The sequence below is a fragment of the Lithobates pipiens genome, unplaced genomic scaffold (genome assembly GCF_037356315.1).
Source record: "Lithobates pipiens isolate NorthernLeopardFrog02 unplaced genomic scaffold, aLitPip1_a1.2 Scaffold_18, whole genome shotgun sequence".
Lineage (NCBI taxonomy): Eukaryota > Metazoa > Chordata > Amphibia > Anura > Ranidae > Lithobates > Lithobates pipiens.
The window spans coordinates 581877462-581891548 of record NW_027507758.1 but is presented as its reverse complement, the minus strand read 5'-3'; the positions used below and the strand labels follow the sequence as shown (position 1 = coordinate 581891548).

General features: G+C 42.1%; 1 protein-coding gene across 4 annotated transcripts in view; it reads left to right on the top strand.

Moving 5' to 3' along the window:
* The window catches only part of DNMT3A (DNA methyltransferase 3 alpha), a 346591-nt gene that overhangs the window by 149277 nt on the left and 183227 nt on the right, over positions 1 to 14087 (top strand). The gene's annotated exons all lie outside the window — the stretch shown is intronic.

Sequence of the window (14087 nt, the reverse complement as noted above, 5' to 3'; positions counted from 1 at the left end):
ATACCATAAACTAATGACGGAACACCAGTGGCTAATAATGATAAATTCACTGGAATGTGGACTCTTCTAGGCGTGTGACAGAGGCAGATCGAAAGCCGAGTCTCTCTTTCTGCCTTCTTCTCTCCTTTATGTACCCCCATCTCTTCTCTCTCCATTATCCCTCTACCCCTTTTCTTCTCACTCTTTTTTCTCATTCCCTCTCCTTTTTATCTAGCTCTATCTTCCTCTCCCTCACTCTCTTTCTGTCCCTCCTCCCTCTTTTTGCTCTCTCCCCCTCTTTCCTTTCCCTGTCTCTCTCTTACTCTCTCCTCTCCCCCTCCTTTTCATCTCTCCCCGTCTCCTCGGTCCCCCCCCCCCCCCCCCCGTTTTCCTCTCCCCCCACTTTGCTTTTTTTCTGCCTCCCCCTTTCTCTCTCTCTCTCTCTCTCTACTTTCCCTGTCTCTCTTACACTGTACCCTTCCCCCTGCTTGCCCCCCCTTATCTCTCTCTCCCACCTTTCTTCTCTCTTTCCCTATTTTCCCCGTCTCTCTCCTCTTTTTGCTCTCTCTCTTTCCTCCCTCTCCCTCTTTTTCCTGTCTCTGTCCCCTTTCCTCATGCCCCTTTTCTCTCTCTGCCCTTTCCCCTCTCTCTCCCCCCTTTTTCCCCCTGTCTCTCTCCCTCTTGTTTACTCTTTCTGTCCTCTCTCTCTCTCTCTCTCTCTCTCTCTCTCTTTCCTCCCTTCCCTTTTCCCCCTCTCTCACTCTTTCTACCACCTTTTTCCTCTTTCTCATCCCCTTTTCTCTTGTCTCTCTCCCCCCTTTCCCCTCCCTCCCCCTCTTCCATCCCCCCATTTTTCCTCTGTCTCTCTCCCTCTTTTTGCCCTCTCTCTCTCCCCTGCCCCCTTTCTCTCTCTCTCTCCCCCTATCTTCTCCCCTCTCTCTCTCTCTACCCCCTCTCTCCTCCTCTTCCTCTCCCTTCCCCTTTTTTCTCTCTCCCCCCGCTTTTCATCTCTCTCCACACCCCTTTTTCCCTCTCTCTTTTACTCTCTCTCTCTTCCCCCCCCACCTTTCTTCTCCCTCCTCTGTACTCTATCTCTCTCTTTCCTTTTCACTCCAGTCCCTACATCACTCTCTATGGAGGTTATTTACTAAAGGAAAATCCACTTTGCACTGAAAGTGCACTTGGAAGTAAAGTCGCTGTAGATCCGAGGGGGGGACATGCAAGGAAAATAAAAAAAAAAAACAGCATTTTAGCTTGCACATGATTGGATGGTAAAATCAGCAGAGCTTCCACTCATTTCAGATCTACCCCTTAGATTGAGAGCGAAGTGCACTTGCAGCGCAAAGTGGATTTGCCTTTCGTAAATTACCCCCTATATCCCAGTTTTTTTCTCTCTTTCTATAGACCCTTTCTCCTCTCTGCTTCTTCTCTGTCTTTTTCTTTTTTGCTCTGTGCTGGATTCTTCTTAGATGGATTGGATGCCTCTGGCATTCAGTACCAGCTCGTACAACAGCCAGAATTTGGTAAAAAAAAAAAGAAAAAATATTGGGCCAAACATCTGTTGTGGTGATTTCTAGGAATAGACTGAACCTTTTGTGGGGATTGAAGAATCCTGTATCTCTTCCAACTAGGATCAACTTGACGTGCGCTGATAACTGTGCACATTTATCTAGAGGGTGAAACAAACCTGGCCGTCTGGATGACTCGATACCTGTACAGATACACAGCTTGGCATGCATCTGCTCCAGTCTGGATTCCATGCATGAAAAGCCAAATAATATTTTCCCTTATAAATAATCCAAATTCTTTAAAGGAACATCAGTCATATAACATCAGGAACATAAGTCATATAACATCAGGAATATCAGTCATATAACATCAGGAACATCAGTCAAATTCTTTAAAGGAACATCAGTCATATATACATTGTTAGACTGAAGACAAATATTTTATATATATATATATATATATATATATATATATATATATATATATATATATATATATACAGTGGTGTGAAAAAGTGTTTGCTCATTTCCTGTTCCTTTGCATGTTTTTCACACTTAAGTGTTTCGGAACATCAAACCAATTTAAACAATAGTCAAGGACAACACAAGTAAACACAAAATGCAATTTGTAAATGAAGGTGTTTATTATTAAAGGTGAAAAAAAATCCAAACCATCATGGCCCTGTGTGAAAAAGTGATTGCCCCCTAAACCTAATAACTGGTTGGGCCACCCTTAGCAGCAACAACTGCAACCAAGCGTTTGCGATAACGTGCAATGAGGCTTTTACAGCGTCCTGGAGGAATTTTGGCCCACTCATCTTTGCAGAATTGTCCTAATTCAGTTACATTAGAGGGTTTTCGAGCATGAACGGCCTTTTTAAGGTCATACCACAACATCTCAATAGGATTCAGGTCAGGACTTTGGCTAGGCCACTCCAAAGTCTTCATTTTGTTTTTCTTCAGCCATTCGGTGGTGGACTTGCTGGTGTGTTTAGGATCATTGTCCTGCTGCAGAACCCAAGTTCGTTTCAGCTTGAGTACACGAACAGATGGTCGGACATTCTCCTTCAGGATCTCTTGGTAGACAGCAGAATTCATAGTTCCTTTTATCACGGCAAGTCTTCCAGGTCCTGAAGCAGCAAAACAGCCCCAGACCATCACACTACCACCACCATATTTTACTGTTGGTATAATGTTCTTTTTATGAAATGCAGTGTTCCTTCTACGCCAGATATACTTGGACACACACCTTCCAAAGAGTTCCACTTTTGTCTCATCGGTCCACAGAATGTTGTCCCAAAAGTCTTGGGGATCATCAAGATGTGTTGTGGAGAAATTGAGACGAGCTTTGATGTTCTTTTTGCTCAGCAGTGGTTTTCTCCTTGGAACTCTGCCATGCAGGCCATTTTTGCCCAGTCTTTTCCTGATGGTGGAGGCATGAACGCTGACCTTAACTGAGGCAAGTGAGGCCTGCAGTTCCTTGGACGTTGTTGTGGGGTCTTTTGTGACCTCTTGGATGAGTCGTCGCTGCGCTCTTGGGGTAATTTTGGGCGGCCGGCCACTCCTGAGAAGGTTCACCACTGTTCCATGTCTTCGCCATTTGTGGATAATGGCTCTCACTGTGGTTCGCTGGATTCCCAAAGCTTTGGAAATGGCTTTATAACCCTTTCCAGACTGATAGATCTCAATTACTTTCTTTCTCAATTGTTCCTGAATTTCTTTGGGTCTCGGCATGATGTGTAGCTTTTAAGGATCTTCTGGTGGACCTTACTGTGTCAAGCAGCTCCTATTTAAGTGATGCCTTGATTGTGAACAGGTGTGGCAATAATCAGGCCTGGGTGTGGCTAGAGAAATTGAACTCAGGTGTGGACAACCACAGTTATAGTATGTTTTAACAAGGGGGGCAATCACTTTTTCACACAGGGCCATGATGGTTTGGATTTTTTTTCACCTTTAATAATAAACACCTTCATTTACAAATTGCATTTTGTGTTTACTTGTGTTGTCCTTGACTATTGTTTAAATTGGTTTGATGTTCCGAAACACTTAAGTGTGACAAACATGCAAAGGAACAGGAAATGAGGAAGGGGGCAATCACTTTTTCACACCACTGTATATATATATATATATATATATATATATATATATATATATATATTATTTTTTTTTCAAATCCACACAATAAAATAAAGAAAAAAAATATATTTTTGATATTTATGTAACGAGGGAGGCAAAAATGTGACACATTTTTCCAGTCCTGTGAACACTGCCGAACAGCCAGGTTAATTTGTGTTTTAAGTTTAAAGTTTTAATTTAAATCTATTTTTTATTTTCAAAGAAGGGTGTCTCATTTTTAATCTGTTGTGTCCACCATATCCAGCTCCTGTAAAAAGGACATTTCATATACGTATTTGCAATCTTTTATAATAAAGAATCCCTTCCATACACATGTTTTTCTATATGTAGCGCTACACCCGAAGAAACAGCTTAAAGGGGTTGTAAAGGTTCCTTTTTTATTTTCCAAATAGGTTCCTTTAAGCTAGTGCATTGTTGGTTCATTTACCTTTTCCTTCGATTTCCCTTCTTAATGTTTTTTTTTCTTTGTTTTCTTTGTCTGAATTTCTCACTTCCTGTTCCTCCTCAGTAAGCTGGTCAGTAAGCTGTTTTGGCTGACTAAACACCGCTCGGATGATGGTGTGAAGTTTACTGAGGAGAAACAGGAAGTGAGAAATTCAGACAAAAAAAATAACATTTTGAAGGGAAATCGAAAGAAAAGGTAAGTGAACCAACAATGCACTAGCTTAAAGGAACCTATTTAGAAAATAAAAAACAAAGCTTTACAAGTCTATCCACAGGTTTTATATAGAACTGGAAGTCAGAAAAATATCTTCACATTTCATGGGCATGAGAACAGGAAGTGATGGAAATCGCTCGACTCTCTTTTTTCAGATGCAAAAGAAAGTCAAAGAAATCTCCCCACATCCTATTTGTTGGGTATGAGATAGTCAGGGAAATCTATCCACTTCACATTTCAAGGGTATCATATAAACCAGGAAGTTAAAGAAACCTGTCTACATCCTATTTGATGGGTATCAAAAAGAACAGGAAGTAAGGGTAAAACTCTCCAGTAATGCTGTAGAAACGGATAATGCAACTTGGAAGTTCCAGGGCACGGCATACTAGCTCATTATGAAATACTTACCTTAGAACGAGGCGTCGGTAACTCACCTGGTCCACGCCGAGGTAGCTGACATGTTGCCTCGGCATGTCTTAGGGGTATCGCGGCTCCAGCGCTGTGAGTGGCTGGAGCCTTGATGTCATCACTCCCACGCATGCGCATGGGAGACTGCTTTCCGGCAAAGTGCCGGGCTTTCAGCCAAGAATCCACTGTGCGCATGCGCCGATGAAGTCAGGGGCTCATTGCAAGGAGAATATCTCCTAAACCGTACGGGTTTAGGAGATATTCTTTTTACCTACAGGTAAGCCTTATTATAGGCTTACCTGTAGGTAAAAGTTGTAAAATTGACTATGCAACCACTTTAATAATACGGAAAAGAAAAGTCTGTAGATGGCACTTTTCCACTGTCCCTCTCTGGGCCGTCACTGTGACACGCATTCCCCAACCTAGTACCAACAGATTAGAAGAGCACACTTGTCTAAAATTTATTTTTATGTTGTAACAGCATCCTTCACTGGAAACACCCTAAAGCTGATCTAGATGTTTCAGTGAACATTAAGTTCATCCTTTAAAAAAAATAAAAAATGCAATTTTTTTGGGAACCTGTAAAGCATTGCACCCATGACTGTGAGGACAATGTCAGGCTTTTGCATACTGTCAGTACACTGTCTACCCATACCTCTGATATGGGCAGGCAGTTACTGAATTCCAGCAAGCTTAATGGACTGAGAGCTCTCACCAGCACCCTCACAGTTCATTGAGAACTATAAGCCACCAGCTGCAATGCTTAACGATAGTTGTAGTACATTCATTCACAGCACTGTGCATAAATGGCGCAACCGTGTGAGTGGAGTTGTTTTCAAATTGTGACATTGAGTGTGGGGAGAAGATCCCCACCCGCTGTCACAAGGAGTGGGTGGATCAGAGGGTGAGGCTGAAGGATATAATTTATACCAGAGATCTCCAAACTACAGCCCTCCAGCTGTTGCGGAACTACACATCCCACGAGGCATTGTAAAACTCTGACATTCACAGACATGACTAGGCATGATGGGAATTGTAGTTCCTTAACAACTGGAGGGCCGCAGTTTGGAGACCCCTGATTTACACTCTATATGGACGTAACATGTTGAGAAAGGTGAACTCATCCTTTAAATATGGTAGGAAGTTTGGGCCAAGCTGGTCAAAAAACAAACTATTTACTCCATGGATACATTCACTGTATGTGCTGTGTAAACTGTATGCAACCTCAGCTAAGTAAAGCTCCCAGGAAACAAAACTGAGTTGGGCTGAGTGCTGCTTCTATGAATGAATACAAAACTTCATCTAATTGGCTGAAGTGCAGAGGCGGGTGGATGATGTCATGAACTCCACCTCAGCCGATCAGAGGAAGCTTTGAATTCATCCATAGAATGCAAAGCTCCCTGTGAATGGCTGAGCACTGCTCAGCGTTACTCGATTATGTTTCCGGAGCAGAACGGAAGGTCTCCATCCTGCTGCCAGAACACAGCACTGCATATTGTATATAGCTAAGGATACATAGGGGTTGATTTACTAAAGGCAAATCCACTTTGCACTATAAATGCACTGCAAGTGAGTGCACTGAAAATGCACTTGGAAATGCAGTCGCTGTAGATCTGGGGGGGGACATGCAAGGAAAATAAAAAACAGCATTTTAGCTTGTACATGATTGGATGATAAAATCAGCAGAGCTTCCCCATCATTTCAGATCTTCCCCTCCAATCTAAAGCGACTGCACTTCCAAGTGCACTTTCAGTGCACTTTTAAGTGCAGTTGCAGTGCACTTGTGCAGAGTGGATTTGCCTTTAGTAAATCAACCCCATACAGTTTATAGAGCGTACGGAACTGCTGCATCTGTTAGTGAAGAGAATAGTTTGTCCAAATGAGCTTTATAGGATAAGTTCACCTTTTGTAACGTTTCATACCCATATTCAGGGTGTAACACGTTACAGATGCACCGGACCCCGATCCCCCATTCTGACAGCTATCGCTCTGCCCCCCCCCGGCCACATCATCCATTCACAGTGTTCTGTAAATGGGAAAACGACAAGGAAGGACAACCTTTGCAGCCGTCGGCTTGTAGTTCCCAATGAACTACCAAGGTGCTGTTGAGCGCTGTGATAGTCCATTTATGCTTCCTCTCACAGTGTAACTGCCTGGCTGTATCGGAGGTATGGCCAGACAGAGACACAGACAGTGTGCAGGACTGTGGCATTGCGCCAATGATCTGCTGATCGTGGGTGCAATGCTTTATAGATCCATTACAAAAAAAAAAATACATTTTCTTTTTTTTTTTTTACATGCAAAATGTACAGTTCTTCTTTTTCTAGTAAAGGTGAACTTTAACTGAATCATTTGAAGAGTTGTACACATACGTTTGGCCATATAGGTAGAACACCCCCATCAAATCATTCTCTGCAGCTATTACCTTTTGTACCACCACCCCCTCCCTTTAGAATGTAGGGCCCTCCTGTACCTTTTGTATTGTACTGTAATTGTGTTGCCCCCCCCCCCCCCCTATACATTGTAAAGCGCTGCGTAAACTGTTGGCGCTATATCAATCGATAATAATAATAATAGAATGTTATGGTGTTCACATACTTTTGCCTATATAATGTAGGTTTCAATGGGCTCTGGTCATGAGGTGGTTAAGCACACTTTCAGTGAAAAGTGTTTAGGGCATGCAAGCAAACACAGGTCACCCTCAGCTGCTGTTTCCTGCACCCGAATGAAAAGGATGCAGGCTAGAGATGGGCACTGGTGGTCTGACCACATCCTGACCACACGGAGTCCTGAGAACTGTGTCAGTAGAAAATGTCCAGGTGACCAACACGTCACCTGCCTGATATCTGTAGCAGACACACTTCCTGTATGGTATCGCAAACCCCGTCCATGTCTGCTCTGCGGCTGTGTTGTCTTATTTCACTACTCGGCATGGTTAATGTCACTGCGACTACAAAGAATTCTGATGCCTTTCGCTGTTAAAATCTAGTTTATAAAAGTTGCAGCATTAACGTGACCCTGAGGCAGCTGCACCCCATAATAAAAGGGGAAAGAAGTGGCGGGCAGTGATGTCACAATCTCCAACGCATCCGATCAGAGAATGCTGTAGATTAATTGAAAGAAATGCCAAGAGTGCCTGCTGTGAATGGCACCTATTCAGACAGAACGACCCCCAGTGTTCACCATGCAGAAGGGCAGCCACGACCATAACAGTGATTCTCTGCTGTCCTAGTGGTCCCACAGGTATAGTATGTGCATATAAAATGTAAGTATCTGCTGTGGTTGTATCCACAAATTACATTTATAACTAAATAAACAGCAGCTAGCACAATATTGAGGAAATAGCAATAGAAAAATTGTAAAGGTGGTGCAGCGCTTAGAAAATCAATAAGTCCATAGGAAAATAAATCCATAAATCCAAAGACGGTGTTCAGCACACTTCATATCAAAGGTGGTCAACAAGACAAGAAAGAAGGAAGCCGCCACCGGCACCCGATAACACAGCCGCTTACTCTCCTTAATAGACCCTCATCACAAAGGTCATATAAGCATTGGTTAATAGGCAGAGCTCTCCATTCTCCATGCATCTCAATCGGGACCAGCAAACAGGAACACAGATGTAACAACCCCGGTCTCAGCCTTCCTATTCCAGATACTCCAGCAATGACCACTATAGAATAATCCATCGCATGAAAATGTAAAGAGATAGACCTCATGGTGCAGTATATCAAAATAATAATAATTATTATTATTATACAGGTTTTATATAGCGCCAACAGTTTGCGCAGCACTTAACAAAATAAAATACGTTTATTAGATTAAAAGGAGATAAACTCACATGCTCTGCATAAAAAGCACACTTTATTTGTGATAATATCTGGCGTTCCCCAACAACAAGATGACCAACTTGTCCCGGCATACCCCAACGTTACGTCGCCGACTCCACCCTACATGTTTCGCCATAGTATGTGCATACTTACGTTTTTCTAAGTTACAATAATTTCCATACCTGGAATTCAGCTTTAAGTTCCGCATTTCTCTCAACTTTTTGTCTTGGGGACATTTTCACCAGCAGAAACACAGATGACAAAAATACAAAGCTAAAAACAAACAAAAAAGGTTTGGCTAAGATAATTTTCAACCACTTGTCTACCAAGGTACATTTAAAAAATGGCATTGTAGACAAGTGGCTAAATCAAGCTCACTGCTACTGGTGCAACTGGGAGCATGGTGCTGGCTTGGAGGCTAGATCACCTTTATGGGGCTCTCAAAGTGCACATCTTGTTCCCTGAATCCTCTTGTGACTAATACACGTCACTTCTGGGGTCATGGCTATCAGCTAGTGTACCCGAGAATGCAACTTTAGAAAGATGATATGTGTTTAAATAGCTGCATTGGAGGTCAGGGGAGACATTGGGGGTCTACTAGAATGAGGACCTGTCACCTGCCCATGCTCACACATAGGGGTTTTGTTAGTCCCCTTCTAATAGCAATAAAGTAAAAAAAAAAAAGAAAAAAAAGAGTATAGTAAATACAAATAATTATTAGAAAAAAAACAATGAAGCATTGTTGTCACCCCTGCACACACCCTATATAAAAAGAACATGTGTGTGGAAACATCAAACGCACCACAGGTAATTGTAGGGCCATAATTCATGGTTAACTCTAAACTGATAACCTATAAAGGCTTTTAAAGCATCCGCCTATGGAGAATTTTACTTTTTTTGTGATTCCAAAGGCATGCACAATTTTAAGATTTGACATGTTTGGTATCTATTTGAGACACTTAATGCAACCCAGTCTTTTTTATTTTACAAAAAAGTGCCCTGTCATTTTTTTTAGGCGGACCTGAACGGACGCTCCATGCAGGTCTATGGAGCAACGGATGTCAGCGGGGACGCCACGTACAGCCCCGTGTGAAAGGGACCTAACATTAATTTTAGTGTATTTTGTCCTGTTTGATAAATATCTTAGCAAATATCATGTGACATAAAACAAAAATACCACCATTGTATTCTCCAGGGTCTCTGTCAAACTCTGCACCAAGTTAAAAATGCAGCAGCAACTATTAATTCAATTAATTGAACAATTAACGACATTTCTTAAAAACAAATCTGACAAACATTTTAATATTTGGACACCTTGGTTATTGGTTATAGAAATTCTCTCTAAAACTGATATCATTAAAAGTAAAACTATGTATGTGTGTGTGTATGTGTATATATATATATATATGTGTGTTTGTGTATATATATATATATATATATATATATATATATATATATATATATATATATATATATATATATATATACAGTGGTGTGAAAAAGTGTTTGCCCCCTTCCTCATTTCCTGTTCCTTTGCATGTTTGTCACACTTAAGTGTTTCGGAACATCAAACCAATTAAAACAATAGTCAAGGACAACACAAGTAAACACAAAATGCTATTTGTAAATGAAGGTGTTTATTATTAAAGGTGAAAAAAAATCCAAACCATCATGGCCCTGTGTGAAAAAGTGATTGCCCCCCTTGTTAAAACATACTATAACTGTGGTTGTCCACATCTGAGTTCAATTTCTCTAGCCACACCCAGGCCTGATTATTGCCACACCTGTTCACAATCAAGGCATCACTTAAATAGGAGCTGCTTGACACAGTAAGGTCCACCAGAAGATCCTTAAAAGCTACACATCATGCCGAGACCCAAAGAAATTCAGGAACAATTGAGAAAGAAAGTAATTGAGATCTATCAGTCTGGAAAGGGTTATAAAGCCATTTCCAATGCTTTGGGAATCCAGCGAACCACAGTGAGAGCCATTATCCACAAATGGCGAAGACATGGAACAGTGGTGAACCTTCCCAGGAGTGGCCGGCCGCCCAAAATTACCCCAAGAGCGCAGCGACGACTCATCCAAGAGGTCACAAAAGACCCCACAACAACGTCCAAGGAACTGCAGGCCTCACTTGCCTCAGTTAAGGTCAGCGTTCATGCCTCCACCATCAGGAAAAGACTGGGCAAAAATGGCCTGCATGGCAGAGTTCCAAGGAGAAAACCACTGCTGAGCAAAAAGAACATCAAAGCTCGTCTCAATTTCTCCACAACACATCTTGATGATCCCCAAGACTTTTGGGACAACATTCTGTGGACCGATGAGACAAAAGTGGAGCTCTTTGGAAGGTGTGTGTCCAAGTATATCTGGCGTAGAAGGAACACTGCATTTCATAAAAAGAACATTATACCAACAGTAAAATATGGTGGTGGTAGTGTGATGGTCTGGGGCTGTTTTGCTGCTTCAGGACCTGGAAGACTTGCCGTGATAAAAGGAACTATGAATTCTGCTGTCTACCAAGAGATCCTGAAGGAGAATGTCCGACCATCTGTTCGTGTACTCAAGCTGAAACGAACTTGGGTTCTGCAGCAGGACAATGATCCTAAACACACCAGCAAGTCCACCACCGAATGGCTGAAAAAAAACAAAATTAAGACTTTGGAGTGGCCTAGCCAAAGTCCTGACCTGAATCCTATTGAGATGTTGTGGTATGACCTTAAAAAGGCCGTTCATGCTCGAAAACCCTCTAATGTAACTGAATTAGGACAATTCTGCAAAGATGAGTGGGCCAAAATTCCTCCAGGACGCTGTAAAAGCCTCATTGCACGTTATCGCAAACGCTTGGTTGCAGTTGTTGCTGCTAAGGGTGGCCCAACCAGTTATTAGGTTTAGGGGGCAATCACTTTTTCACATAGGGCCATGATGGTTTGGATTTTTTTTCACCTTTAATAATAAACACCTTCATTTACAAATTGCATTTTGTGTTTACTTGTGTTGTCCTTGACTATTGTTTAAATTAGTTTGATGTTCCGAAACACTTAAGTGTGACAAACATGCAAAGGAACAGGAAATGAGGAAGGGGGCAAACACTTTTTCACACCACTGTATATATATATATATATATATATATATATATATATATATATATATATATATATATATATATATATATATATATATATATATATATATATATATATATATATATATTGTTTGTTCCTCTCACCTCACTCCTTTTCATATCCTACATATTTTGCAGAACTGACCTTATGTATGGTTCTAAAAATCTAATGACTGTTTATTTTATTTCTAAATATATGCTTAAATAGAGATTTTTGTTAACTTATAGATATTTGTATTGTCATTACTGTCAAATCTTCTATTTTCTTGGTGTTAATTTGACCCATTTTTTCCCCTTTATTTCTGGAAAAATAAAGAATTTATATAAAAAAAAAAATGCAGCAGCAACAAAGTAAAGCATTGTGGCCATGGCATGTGAACGACCCCGTCCGGCTGATATTTTACAGTTCAGGTGGGCAGCAAGACTGAAGCTCCGCTGCTCATTTTTACCACCCCCCTGTTGTCAGTTGTTCCATATCTTCTTTGACCTTTCCACAATCAGCCTCCAACTCTAGTGGGTGCTGTTAGTGTTACTGTGTAACTCTGTCACCACTGTCTGCTTTGCTACACTCTGGTCCCTGGTCTGTGCCTCTTTTCTGTACAGGCTTGCCCACATCACAGGCGAGCCTTGTGATTGGTGCTCAGAGGAAGTGACAGCCAGTGGTGAACACGGTACTCTGAGTAGATGCTCTACACGGGATGTGGAAACTGATGAAAGTGTTGCGGCTTGAAAAGAGAAAGTGAGAGAGACGTGCAAGGTGCTCAACATTGCTGTACACAGCCCTGTCATTGCCACGTGCCTTTCGGATGCCAAGGCCCAGGCAAGATGCCATCCAGGCCCACGATGAGCATGGTGAGCAATGTGTGTGCCTGTGTTGTAACAGGGGATGAAGCCTTGTGTGGCTGGAAAATTTTGGCCCAGCCTCACAAATCTTGTAAGACCTGCTATGAGGACAGCTCATCTCCCTGTAGGGCAAGCAGGATGTCACGAAGGCTTACAGTGAGTTTAGAGGTGCTGTAGCTGCAGTCTTTGTAGTTCAGGAATCCTAATGCCCAGGGAAGGATACGTGGTAGAATCATTGAGTGATGGTGGACACTGGTCCCTTTCCAAGAATGAAGATTGGCCTTTTACTGTCACATGGGGAAAGGGAAAGGGTCCTTGGTCCAGGAATGACACCAGTTCTGGTGATACCCTGGGAGTCCTTCACTTTGGAGTAGTTTCCTCTCACTTCTTGTTTGGGCTTTGGGACAGAAAGTCCCCTATAGCAGTGGTCATCAACCTTGTCCTCAGGGCCCACTAACAGGCCAGGTTTGCAAGATAACTGAAATACATCACAGGTGATATCATTTGCTGCTCAGTGATTGCAGTATTCTGGAGTCTGCATCTCCCCAAGGTAATACATAAAATCTGGCCTGTTAGTGGGCCCTGAGGACAGGGTTGATGACCACTGCCCTATGGGACCCAGATGACGAAAATAAAACAGACAAAGGTTTTAACCCTCCCTTACTCTACTGAAAAAGTTTTGCCTTTAGAATCACTTTAACGGAGGGATAGGGTGCCTGGAATGGACACAGCACAAGCGTTAAAGTCATTATTTATGCATCTTTCACATTCTCACAATCTTACTTTTCCATATTTTCGTTGTTGTATGAAATACCGATATTTGTAAATTAGCCACTAGAGGGAGCTCTGCATCAGCTTAAACTTGAGGTAAGCTATGAGCCACATACTTCATTATTCTCACTAAGTAGGTTGACTCATAGTGGTTGCTTTACTAAAGACAAATTGACTGTGCACCTTGCAAAATGCAGTTACACTCTGTAAGAGCACTTGCCCCAGAGCTTAGTAAATGAACAGAAGCTCTGCTGACTTCCATCATCCAATCATATACATGCAAAAAAGCTGTTTTTTAAATTTCCCTTGCACTTGATTGGGTATTCTTCGGAAAGTGAATCTTTACCTCATTTACTAAGCTCTGGAGCAACTGCCCTTGCAGAGTGCAACCGCACTTTGCAAAGTGCACAGTCTATTTACCTTTAGTAACTCAACCCCATTGATTTGCATAGCAAAGCACAAGCTTTATGTAGCGCTGCAAAGTAGGATATATTATACCAAGGTTATTTAAGCCCCAGCTTTGGTCATAAAATAGATTTAAAAGGAGTAGCTTGACTGCTTAAGGACCAGCCGATGTGGCTCGATCCCACAAAAAATCGCCGACTGCCCAGTGGGGGAGCCAATCAGTGGGTGGGGCTCACTCAATTTTCGCCGGCCACAGACAATCGGTCCCAGCAGTAACAGAACAGCATCTGCCTGTGTAAACAGGGCAAATCTCTGTTCTGACAGGAGAGATAACACAGATCCTGTCTTTATGCTATGCAGGAAGACGGATCTGCGTGTTTCCCCAGTCACACAGTCCCCCATACAGTTAGAACACACAGCAAGGGAAC